The following is a 13164-nucleotide window of genomic DNA, read 5'->3' as shown; positions in this document are numbered from 1 at the left end:
AGTCTGATGAAAAGCCAAAGAAGGCCAAACAGACAAAGAAAATGAAGAAGAATGAACTGGCAGCATCCGCATCGGTAAATATTGATATCTCCTCATACAAACCTTTGACACATTTTCAAAGGACAGTTAAGAATATTAGGAGAAAATTGCTTCATGATTTAGTAGATTATTATGATGATTTTAGTGATGAGGAAAAGGAAGAAGTATTACAGGAAATCATCATTTATTTGTGTAAAAATGACCGGTCGCCATCAGAGATTAAATCTCAGACACCAGATTCTTTATTTAAAGCATTAGATAATAAATGGTGCATTTCCATTAAAAAGGAATAGGATATTAGGGAGAAAGTCTTTACACGGTACTTTCCCGACCTCTCAAATTCAGAATTGTTTGATGTGTTGGACCAAAATAAAGGTCTCTTCTTCACAAGGAGAAGAAGACTCTGGCTGTTGGAGGGGAGAATTGATGATGTTGAAAAAGATACTCATCAGCATATGGATTATGCTATCAACTCTCACAAAGCAAAAATGGTCAACCTCCAAGCGAAAAAAGAACCAGCTGTTTCCAAACCGGATGAAGTCTTTGATGAGGAAGGAAACCTGGTTGAAGAACCAATCGACACTATTGATGTCGATGCCCTGGATGTAGAAGATGTCACTCAGGACATACCTTCTAAGGGAATAGAATAGGGGCAACAAGCCGAACAGGGTGGTGAGCAAGCTAAGGACAAACAGGAAGCGACTCAAGAACAGGAAGAGAAGAAGAAGAGGGATGAAAATGAGAAAAAGAGAAAAGAGGAAGAGAAGAGAAAAGAGGAAGAGGAGAAATGAAAAGATGAAGAGGAGAAGAAGCAAGAAGAGGATGGGAAGAGAAGAGGAAGAGAGAAGAGGAAGAAAAGAAGAAGAAGGAAGATGGAGAAAAGAAGAAGAGGGAAGAGGAAGAGAAGAAGGAAGAGGAAGAAAAGAAGAAGAAGGAAGAGGAAGAAAAGAAGAAGAAGGAAGAGGAAGAGAAGAAGAAGAAGGAAGAGGAAGAGAAGAAAAAGATGGAAGAAGAAGAAAAGAAGAAGGAAGAAAAAGAGAAAGAAGAGGAAAAGAGGAAAGAAGAAGACAGGAAAAAGAAAGAAGCAGAGAAAAGGAAGAAGGTAGAAGAAGACAAGGCAGCAAAAGAAATGGAGAGCACTCAGATGGAGACTCCGAAGGCAACCGGGAGTCAAGCCAAACTGGTTGATATCTCCAGTCCTATCGATCTCCAATCTGCAAGTGAGTTAGAGCTTATGCAAAGCATCAAGGTTGCTCAAGAGCACCTTGAGATCATTAACAGGAAAAAGAAACAAGACATAATTCAGGCGGCTGTAGACATCCTTACCAGTTTAATCCCCGGTACCAATCTTCCTGACATTGAATCATCACTAGCACAGTTCAAACTATTGTGTATTGTAGTGGATGATCAGGTGCAGAGCCTAGAAGAAGCAGCTGAGGCAAATGTCAAGAAAGAGCACCAAAAGGCTCTTAATGTTGCTCTGGTGAAAAAGATGAATGAGCTTAGGACTGAACTGCTGAAAGATCAAAAGGACATAAGGAATGCCTTGGATGAGGGAAACTTGCTACTAAGCAAAATCTGTCAATCTCATTTGTTCTATGATGATGTGCTAGCCAAGAAGCAAAAGCTTCAAATGGACTTACAGTCCTACTTGGGCACATTTAAGACACCTTATGATTCCTTTGCAACATATGGGCAAACCGTTCACCGGTTCCAGATCTAGTCAGCCAAAATGGAGCAAGAGATCAGTACACGATCTAAAGATTTGCAGGAGCTACAACTGGTTTTACTTCCACGTCTACAAATTCTTCAGAAGTGTTATCTGAACCTGGATGCCTTGACAATTACGCAGGAGTTGAGCATAATTGATGCCATGGAGGAACAGGTATACCAGATGCAAACAGAAAAAGAAGTGGCCACCTCTTTACTTGAGTCCTGGTCTCTATCCATGAAACAATTTTTGTAGGACTATAAATTAGTTTTTGACAAATATTATTCATTGTTGTCATAAACTTTTTATTTATATCAAATGGAAACAGGGTTGTTCAGCGGTACTTTGTCATTGTTGGCAAAGGGGGAGAAGTATCTGTTTTTGGTTTTAAAATTTTGATCTTCTGATATAGGGGGAGAAGTACTCTATCTATTTTGAAGACAAATAGGGAGAAGCATCTATTTTCAAAATTTTGATATATGCTATATGCTCTGATGTCTTCATGATTATGCTCTGTATGCAAAATTGATATACATTGTGTTGATTAAGGGATAGTGTATATGCTTAGGGGGAGCAATTTTGTTAATGGCAAGTTTTTGTTGTAAAACACTTAGATGTCAAAATTTTATTTTCCTAAGTGTTGCAATCAATGCCAAAGGGGGAGATTGTTGGCATTTTTTATGTTTATGTTGTGATTGTCATTGATGGACACACACTTGTACTAAGAACCCCTTTATATGTATGAGCTATAGCTCAACCAGTATTTGACCCAACCGGTATGTTGTATTCTAGTCTTTAGACTAATGATTTTACAGAATGTGTTTCCCAGTCTGAAGCGGCATGATGACCCCAAGCAGTTCGTAGATCTCAATCAGTACAAGGGAGCAAAGCGGCATAACACATTCTTACGAGTCTTCATTTTTGTCAAACTGGCAATCGGTATTTTGTATGAACCAGTAGTACTCTGTGATGAGTTACCATCCGACATTTTGTGATGAGTTACCAACTGACATTTTGTGATGAGTTACCAACCCACCAATTGATTGACGGTGCTGACACACTGATGGTGCTTTTTGTGCCGTGTTACTGAGTATGTCTAGATTCATTAAACCTAGGAATTTGTAATGTAATCCTATTGGACCGACATGAAATCAGATTCCTTTAAAAGGACATCATGTCTAGGGTTTTGAGTTGTTGAAACTGTTGCTGAAAGGGTTTATGTAGGTGATTGTTGAGTTGTTGTAAGAGCGATCTTATCTGAGAAGATCGAGTTGTAAATAGAAAGAGATAGAGAAGACTGAAGTAATGTTGGAGTGCATTAGCAGTGAACTATACTGGATCTAATCAAGCAGTTTGTGCTATAAGATAGATCAAACACTTGTTGATTACTCACATCTTTGACAAGTCTGTAGCCCTTAACTGGGTAGGCCTCAAAGCCTTTGTAAAATCCTCTAACAAGGTGGTTCACTTCTGTGAATCTGAAATCATCTAACAAGGTAGTCTTTAATCGGACTTATCTCCTAACAGAGATTGAGATTCCTAACAGGATCTGTTCTGGTGAAGAACATTGTAAGACCTTAAACGGTCTAGTTTCTATTCTGCAGATAGTGACTTGTGAGTTCCATCTCACCATGGTTTTTCCCAATTGGGTTTCCATGTCAAATATCTTATGTTATGGTTGTATTGCTTTTGTGGGTGAATACTTTATTTGCATTTTGGTTTGCATGTGTGATAACCGGTCTGTCTGTTAGACTATTTTACTGGTTTATCTTCAACATGTGTAAGTGTTTAAGTACAGAGATTTTGGCATACTAATTCACCCCCCCCCTCTTAGTATTCATCAAAATATCCTATAAGAAATATCTTCTTGTTGTCTGTTGTTGCATGTCTTGCATCTATTGTTGAAGATCTTGGATTTGTTGTGTTAATGCATCCAAAGGATCATTTTCATCCTGGTTATTATGGTGATGTGTTCTTGGTTCCTCATTATTATCATGGTCATTGGTATTATAGTTGTGTGCTCTTGGCTCTTCTCTTGTTTCATGATTTTGTTGTGTTAGCTGGTCCATATCAAAATCTATAGGAATCTTAACGCCTTTTCTTTCTATCATGAGAAAGTATCTTTGTTTATCAGATTCTGAGTTTTTGCATGATTTTTTGGAAACTGAGGTTTTGTTGGGCCCATTGAATTAGTTCCTCAGTTATTTCATCTTCACTAGCATCAAAATATGTGTAGAAGGGGTTTGTTCTTCTATGCGCCATGATCGGTTGTGATTGTCTTTCTTGTTCTCTACACTTTTGAGCTCAAGTTACAAATGTTAGACAGCTCAGATAACCAGAGGAAAACTGAGAGGGGGTTGAATTAGTTATCAACAGATTACATAACTTTAAGCATTTAAATCCTTATTACTAGAACACATAAAATCAATACCGGAATGCATAAACTAAATACCATAATAACTAATATAGCAATTAACCATAAACATAAATCACAGAACAGTTGCCATCCATCCAGAACACATGACACCAATATTTGTACGTGGAAAACCTAGTAAAGTGGAAAACCATAGTGGGAAGCCTACCCATGGTCAGATAATACTTTTATAGTAAGTATGTGATTACAAAATGAGGGGCCTGCACATCCAGCAAGGCTAATAGCCTAGAGCGCACTTCTCATTACAAAAGGAGCCTTAATGACTACAAAATAAATCCAGACTACAATCTGGAAAGAAGAGTGAATTGCAAAGATAGCATCTTTGATGCCTAAGTATAGTTCCACTTAAGTTCAGTACCAGAGGTATTGAACCTCTCTTACCAACCCAATTAGATCACCTATGATCGACCAAAACTTCTACATATGATTACAACATTATTCGCACACAGGTAATCGCATAACTATGATCGACAAAGAGATCTTATATCATATTATACCATCCCGAGACCTAAACAATTAGGTCAGCCACCTAAAAGATAATACAATAAATTAATAACATAAACCCACAATCTAATGATCAACCTAGTTGGCGTAAGACCGAAACAACATAATCCAATCAATGAATCCATCTGGTAATGCATCAGGATCACCCATCAACATGTTACATAAGCCAATCCATAACCTAGCAGAATAAGATAGCATTAGGTCTGGTCCTAAATGCAACACAACCAATCAACAGGAACATGAACAAGATAACCAAAAACATCCTAAAAGTCATCTAGAAGCTGCAGGAACACCACTTATCACATGCATCAAAAGATCTTCAACAAATATTTGTCGGTAAAACCCTTACCGGTGACCAAAAGGCTTACTAGAACAAATGATAGTATCTGAGTCATAAAATCTTGAAACAACTGATCGTGATACTCATCTGAATAACATGAATGACAGATCCAAATCAATTCCACAAACCAAAGCAATTCAAAGCATACTAGATCAATATCATAATCCAACCACTACCGGAACCAACTGGAAATTGGTAAATAACCAAAACAGCCGGTGTTGCCATCAATGACAAAACATCAATGCAACACATAATCAATTCCTCCAAATTTCCAACAATCTCCCCCTTTGGCTTGATGGAAACACTAGATGTGAAAAACATCCAAGTACCAAGAAATACCAAACAAGTGTCCCCCTATGGAAGATAGCCAACAATCTCCAACAAAATGATATAGCAATGAAGCTCTGAACCAAACTCCCCTAATGAATATATCTCTCCCTTATGTTTTTCACAAGAATAACTCTCCCCTTTTGACATCAATACCAAAGATATGACATAAATATCAAAGAAAAATCATAAATCCTCTTATTCTTACAGCTGACTACTCCCCTTGAGTAGTAGCACCACCACATCAATCTGGAATGAGTAATAGCTCTAATAATGCATACTGGACTGATGCCAATTAGTATCACTCGGGTCTCTACTAGAGGGGCAAAAACCCCCTATCTGTCTTTGAAGCACACAAATGATTCTTTAGACAAAATTTTAATGAAGATGTCTGCAATCTTCTCTTTAGTGTTCACATAAACCAGTCTGACTTCATTTGCTTCCACCTTCTCCTTCAAAAATTTATTCATTTTCTTCTACCTTCTCCTTCAAAAAGTTATACATGTTGATAGATATGTGCTTTGTCTTAGAATGAAATAACAGATTCTTTGATATATCAATAGAAACATAGTTATCACACTAAATAACTACCAATTCATTACAATCCACCTTTATATCCTTAAACATTTGCTTCATCCATAGAACTTGTGTACAGGTAGTAGTAACAACAACATACTCAGCTTCACCAGTAGATAAAGAGGTACATGACTGCTTTTTGCTGATCCATGAAAGAAGTTTCTTTCCAAGATAGAAAGCTCCACCAGATGTGCTCTTTTGGTCATCAACATATCCGGCCCAATTTGCATCTGTATATGCATATAATGTAAAGTCATCATTTTTAGGATACCACAAACTATATTCAATTGTTCCCTACAAATACCTGAAAAATCCTTTTCACCGCACTCTCATGATTTTCTCTAGGATCACTCTGATATCTTGATACAATACAAACTACATTCATTATATCCAGTCTAATCTGAGTTAGAAATAACAAACCTTCAATCATAGAATTGTACCTTGTAGGATTTACCAGTGCAGATGCATTTTTCTTTGTCAATTTCTCACTTGTAACCATCGGAGTACCAACAAGTTTAGAATTTTCCAACCCAAATTTCTTCAACAACTCTCTAGCATATTTAGTTTGACAGATGAAAATACCTTTATCAGTTTGTGTAATCTACAAACCTAAGAAAAATTTCATCTCCCCAATCATAGACATCTCAAATTCATTCTTCATATTGTTAGAGAAATTCCATACACTTATCTTATAATAAATATGTCATGATCGGTGATCTTATAATATAAATCACTGTCAGCATTACCTTTAGTGAAATCAAGCTTCAAAAGATATTTATCCTGTCTTGCATACCAAGCTCCAGGGGCTTGTTTCAATCCATATAAAGCTTTCTTTAACCTGTAAACCATGTTTTGTCATCTGAAAGTGAAAATCCTTTAGGTTGCTCAATATAAACTTCCTCTTCAAGATCTCCATTCAGAAATGCACACTTAACATCTATTAGATAGCTCAAATAACCAAAGGACAACTGAGAGGTGGGGTGAATCAATTGTCACTGGATTACAAAACTTTAAGCATTTAAATCCTTATTACCGGAACACGTGAACTTAATACCAAAATATATAAACCAAATACTGAAATAACTCATATAGTAATTAAACATAGACATAAATCATAGAACAGTTACCATCCATCCAGAACACATGACACCAATATTTGTACATGGAAAACCCGATAAATGGAAAAACCATGGTGTGAAGCCTATCCACAGTCAAACAATACTTTTTCAATAAGTATGTGATTACAATATTAGGGGCCTACACATGTAGGAAGGATAACAACCTAGAGCGCACTGATCATCACAAAAAACTTGCCTCACTGACTACAAAAACATCAGACTACAATCTGAAAAGAAGAGTGAACTGCAAGTATACCATCTCCAATGCCTGAGTACAGTTTCAGTTAAGCTCAATACCGAAGGCCTTAAACCTCTCTTACAAACCCAATTCCATCACCTACGATTGACCAAACCTTCTGCATATGATTACAATATTATTCGTACATAGATAAACCTATAGCCTTGACCTGTATTATACATAGAGATCTTACATCATATTTATACCAACCTGAGACCTAAACAATTAGGTCGGCCACCAAAAAGATAATACAATAAGTTCACAACATAAACCCACAATCCAATGATCAACCAAGTCATCTTAGCCCAAAAACAATATAAACCAATCATTAAATCCCACCAGTAATGCATCAAGAACATCCTCCAACACATTATAGAAACCAGTCCATAACCTAGATTACACCAGACCCAAAAAAGGTCGCCATAAACCAGATCCAACACCACCGATGAACTGTAACATGAACATGATAACCAACAACATCCTGAAAACAATGTAGAAGCTGCACCAACACCACTTATCACATGCATCAAGTGATCTTCAACAAAGCTCTGTCGATAAAGCCCTTACCAGTGACCAAAAGGCTTTCTAGAACAAATGATAGCTCCTGAGTCATCAAATCCTGAACCAACTGATTGTGATACACATCTGAATATCATGAATGATAGATCCAAACCAATTCCATGAACCAAAGCATACTGGATCCTACCGGACCAATAACATAAACAACCACTCTACCAGAACCAACTGTAAATCGGTAAACAACCAAAACATCAACGCAACACATAATCAATTCCTCCAAATTTCTAACAATCTCCCCCTTTGGCATTGATGGCAACACTAGATTTGAAAAACATCCAAGTGCCAAGAAATGCCATACAAGTCTCCCCCAATAAAACACAACCAACAATCTCCCACAAAATGATATAAGAATGAAGTTATGAACCAAACTCTCTTTTGACTGATATTATATTAAGCTCTGTTTTTCACATATATCTCTCCCACTTTAACATCAATGCCAAAAATATGACATAAACATCAAATAAAAATCATAAATCCTTTGATTCTTACAGCTGACTACTCCCCCTGAGTAGTAGCACCACCACATCAATCTGGAATGAGTAATAACTCTGATAATGCATACCAGGCTGATGCCAGTCAACATCACTCAAGTCTCTACCAGAGGGGCAAAAACCCCCAATCTGTCTTTGAAGTACTCAAATGACTCTTTTGGCAAAGGTTTAGTGAAAATGTATGCAATTTTCTCTTAAGTGTTCACATAAACCAGTCTAACTTCATTTTCTTCGACCTTCTCCTTCAGAAAGTTATACTTGATAGATATGTGGTTTGTCTTAGAATGAAATATTGGATTGTTTGATATATCAATAGCAGCAGAGTTATCATAGTGAATAGCTACTAGTTCATTACAATCCACCTTTATATCCTTAAACATTTGATTCATCCATAGAGCTTGTGTACAATTAGTACTAGAAGCAACATATCTAGCTTCAACAGTAGATAAAGAAGTGCATGGATGCTTCTTTCTGATCCATGAAACAAGTTTCTTTCCAAGAAAGAAAGCTCCACCGGATGTGCTCTTCTGGTCATCAACATCTCCAGCCCAATCTACATATGTATATGCACATAATGTAAAGTCATCAATTTTAGGATACCACAAACCATACTTAGTTTTTCCCTACAAATACCTGAAACATCATTTTCATCGCACTCTCATGATTTTCTCTAGGATCGCTCGGATACCTTGATATAATACAAACTGCATTCATTATATCCAATCTAGTCTGAGTTAGATATAACAAACTACCAATCATACTTGTAACTAGTAGGATTTACATATGTAGATGCACCATTATTTGTCAATTTGTCACTTGTAATCATAGGGGTACTAACCGGTTTACAATTTTTCATACCAAATTTCTTCAACAACTCTCTAGCATACTTAGTTTGACAGATGAAAATACCTTTATCAGTTTGAGTAATCTTCAAACCTAAGAAAAATCTCATCTCCCCAATCATAGACATCTCAAATTTATTCTTTGTATTGTTATAGAATTCCATACATAACTTATCTTCACCTCCAAAAATGATATCATCAACAAATACCTCAATAATTAATATGTCACCATCAGTGATCATATAATATAAATTACTATTAGCATTACCTTTAGTGAAATAAAGCTTCAAAAGATATTTATCCAATCTTGCATACCAAGCTCTAGGGGCTTGTTTCAATCCATATAAAACTTTCTTTAACCTGCAAACCATGTTTTTGTCATCTGAAAGTAAAAATCCATCAGGTTGCTCAATATAAACTACCTCTTAAAGATCTCCATTCAATAATGCACACTTAACATCCATCTGATAAACCTTGTAATTCTTATGAGAAACATAAGCAAGAAACAATCTCATAGCTTCAATCCTAGCTACCGGTGCAAAGGTTTCACCATAATCAATTCCTTCCTTATGAGAATATCCTTTACAAACCAATCTAGCTTTATTCCTCACAACTTGTCCATCCTCATTCAATTTATTCCTAAAAAAACCATTTAGTTCCAATAACATTTTTACTTTTAGGTCGAGGAACTAAAGTCCATGTGTTATTCTTTTCTATCTGATCCAATTCTTCTTCCATAGCTTTCATCCAATATTCATCTTTACAAGCTTCAATTACTGATGCTAGTTCAACTTGAGAAATAAAACATACCTCATCAGCTGTCAACCTTCTTCTTGTCATCACTCCTTTTCTTTTCTCTCCAATGATCTGATCTTCATAATGATTCAACCTTACATATCTAGGAGTCTTATGATTTTCTAATACTATGTCCCGATCTTCAGTTACTGTTGAATTTTCTAATACTGCCGAAGTAACTGGTTCAAAATTTTGTTCCGGTATAGGTACTACCGATTTACTTATGATCATTTCCACTACCAGTTCTCTCTCATAAGGTTTGATTTGACTTTTGTTCTGCTCTCCATAATTCTATGCAATCTTTTGTTATAGAATCTATATGCTTTTCTTTCATTAGAATAACCAAGAAATATTCCTTCATCACATCTAGGATCAAACTTTCCAATGAAATCATCTCTTTCTATATAGCATTTACTACCAAAGATTTTGAAATACTTAACTATCGGTGTATGACCAAACCATAACTCATAAGGTGTCTTACCAATATCTCCTTTTATATGAACTCTATTATTCTAGCTGCATCCAAGATAGTTTTGTTCTTCCTTTCCATAACTCCATTCTACTACTTTGTCTGGGGTGCAGACAACTGTCTCCTTATCCCATTCTTCTCACAATAGCTATTAAATTCATCGGATGTGAATTCTCCACCTTGGTCTGACCTTAAAAATTTAATCTTCAAACCCATCTTAGTCTCAACTTTAGCTTTAAATATTTTAAACTTTGCAAATGCTTCAGACTTCTCCCTTAGAAAAGTAACCCACAACATTCTAGAATAATCATCAATGATTAGCATGAAATATCTATCACCCTGAATTGTTTTGATTCTAGCAGAACCACACAAATCGGTATGCATAAGATCAAGAATACCATTAGATTTGTTTTGTATACTCTTAAAAGAAATTCTGACTTGCTTTCCCATTTGACATTCCTTACATACCAGATTATAGGGTTTTACAATCTTAGGTATATTTCTAACTTCTTTAGTAGAATTGATATTCACAATGCAATCAAAATTCACATGAAACAACCTCTTATGTCATAGCCAACTCTCATCAATTTATGCAATCAAACATGTCTTCTCAACGGAGTTCAAATGAAAGATATTACCTTTAGTTTGTGTACTGGTTGCAATTTCCAATCTAGATTTGTTGATAATCTTGCATTTTCCATCCTTGAACTGTAACTCAAATCCCTTATCCACTAGCTGTCCTACACTCAAAAAATTATGTCTTAAACCTTCAACATAATAAACATTATCAATGTTATGCTTACCATCCAATGATATTGTTCCTTTTCCCTTGATCATACATGCTTTGTCATCTCCAAATCTAACCAAACCACCATCAAATTCTTTCATAGATAAGAACTTCCTTTTATCTCTATTCATATGATGTGAACATCCACTATCAATTACCCATTCATCCTTGACTTCAACTTTATCATCAAGGGCCTTCTCTTCAGGTACCAGATCATCTTCCTTGATAGCCAAAAATACCCATTCCTTTCCATTGTCAGATCCACTAGCTAAGTTCTATGTTGGCTCATCATCAAAATCAGTCACACCTTCCTCATCCATATAGTAGCATGATTTGTCTTTGTTTCTCTTGTACTTATGCTTGTTCTGATAATCATGGTTAGGCCTACAAGATCTTCTATCTCTTTCTTCAAATTTTGAATTCCTTTTAGGACATCTAGATGCAAAATGACCTAGCTTATTACATGCAAAGCATTTAAAAGGTGGTTTTCCTTCATACTTACTTCCTGCCAGTCCTTTAGGTACTCTTCTAGAAAATAAGGCTTCAAGTTGCTCAAATTCTTCATCTTCTTTCTTCATATCCTCTATTTCCTTGAATATAAATCTTTCCAGTCACTCTTTTCGGTACATGATGTAGATGCATGAAAAGCAGGTTCAGATTTCACAGCTCCAGAAGGTCCAAATTCCTCAAGCTCAAAAGCAGATAATTTCCCAACCAAGGTATCCCTATTAACAGAGGTGTTTTCCATAGTTCTTAACTCATTAAATGTAGTAGCCTTCATCTTATAAGCTGGTGGCAAAGCTCTTAGTACTTTAGAAACTATTTCATCTTTGCTCAGAGATCCACCACAACATTGAATTCCCAAAACAATCTCATTAAATCTCTCCATAAAAGGAGTAATCCTTTCATATTCTTCCATCTTCAGGTTCTCATACCTTACCTAGAAACTAACAAGTTTAGCAATTTTAACTATAGGGTCACCTTCATTCAGAGTCTCCAATTTATCCCATATAGCCTTTGTAGTTGATTTGTCAGTTAGTCCCATTATTTGCTGATCAGAAAGTCCACACAAAAGGGCTTCTCTAGCTCTATAATCATTCTCAAGCTCTTTATCCAGACCTTTCGAAGGAGGGTTGCCAGATGTTGGAAAAAATATTGTAACACCATTCTCAGTGATCTCCCAAATCTCCTTTCCAAGACATCTCAAATGAGTCTCCATCAGAATCTTCCATACCCTGTAATTTGTTCAATCAAGCCTAGCAATTTCTCTCTGGAAAATAGCAACAGATGAACTAGATGAACTTGAACTGCTAGATGCCATAGGATCTTCCTCAAGTGATTAAGCTTCTTCAGAGAGGACCAAGATCTGATACCAATTATTAGATAGCTCAAATAATCAGAGGACAACTGAGAGGGAGGGTGAATCAATTATCACCGGATTACATAACTTTAAGCATTTAAATCCTTAATACCAGAACACATGAACTCAATACTGGAATGCATAAACCAAATACCAAAATAATTGATATAGAAATTAAACATAGACATAAATCACAGAACAGTTACCATCCATCCAAAACACATGACACCAAGATTTGTACGTGGAAATCTCGGTAAAGGGAAAAACCATGGTGGGAAGTCTACCTACAACAGATAATACTTCTGCAGTAAGTATGTGATTACAATATGAGGGGCTTGCACATGCAGGAAGGCCAACAACCTAGAGTGTACTACTCATCACAAAAAGGAGCCTCATTGACTATTAAAACAATGGACTACAATCCAGAAAGAATAGTGAACTGCAAGTATAGCATCTCTTATGCCTGAGTACAGCTTCAGTTAAGCTCAATATCAGAGGCCTTAAACCTCTCTTATAAACCCAATTCGATCACCTATGATTGAAAAAACCTTCTA

The sequence above is a fragment of the Cryptomeria japonica genome, chromosome 7 (assembly GCF_030272615.1).
Source record: "Cryptomeria japonica chromosome 7, Sugi_1.0, whole genome shotgun sequence".
In the NCBI taxonomy this organism is placed as follows: domain Eukaryota; kingdom Viridiplantae; phylum Streptophyta; class Pinopsida; order Cupressales; family Cupressaceae; genus Cryptomeria; species Cryptomeria japonica.
This window is presented reverse-complemented; position numbering follows the sequence as displayed.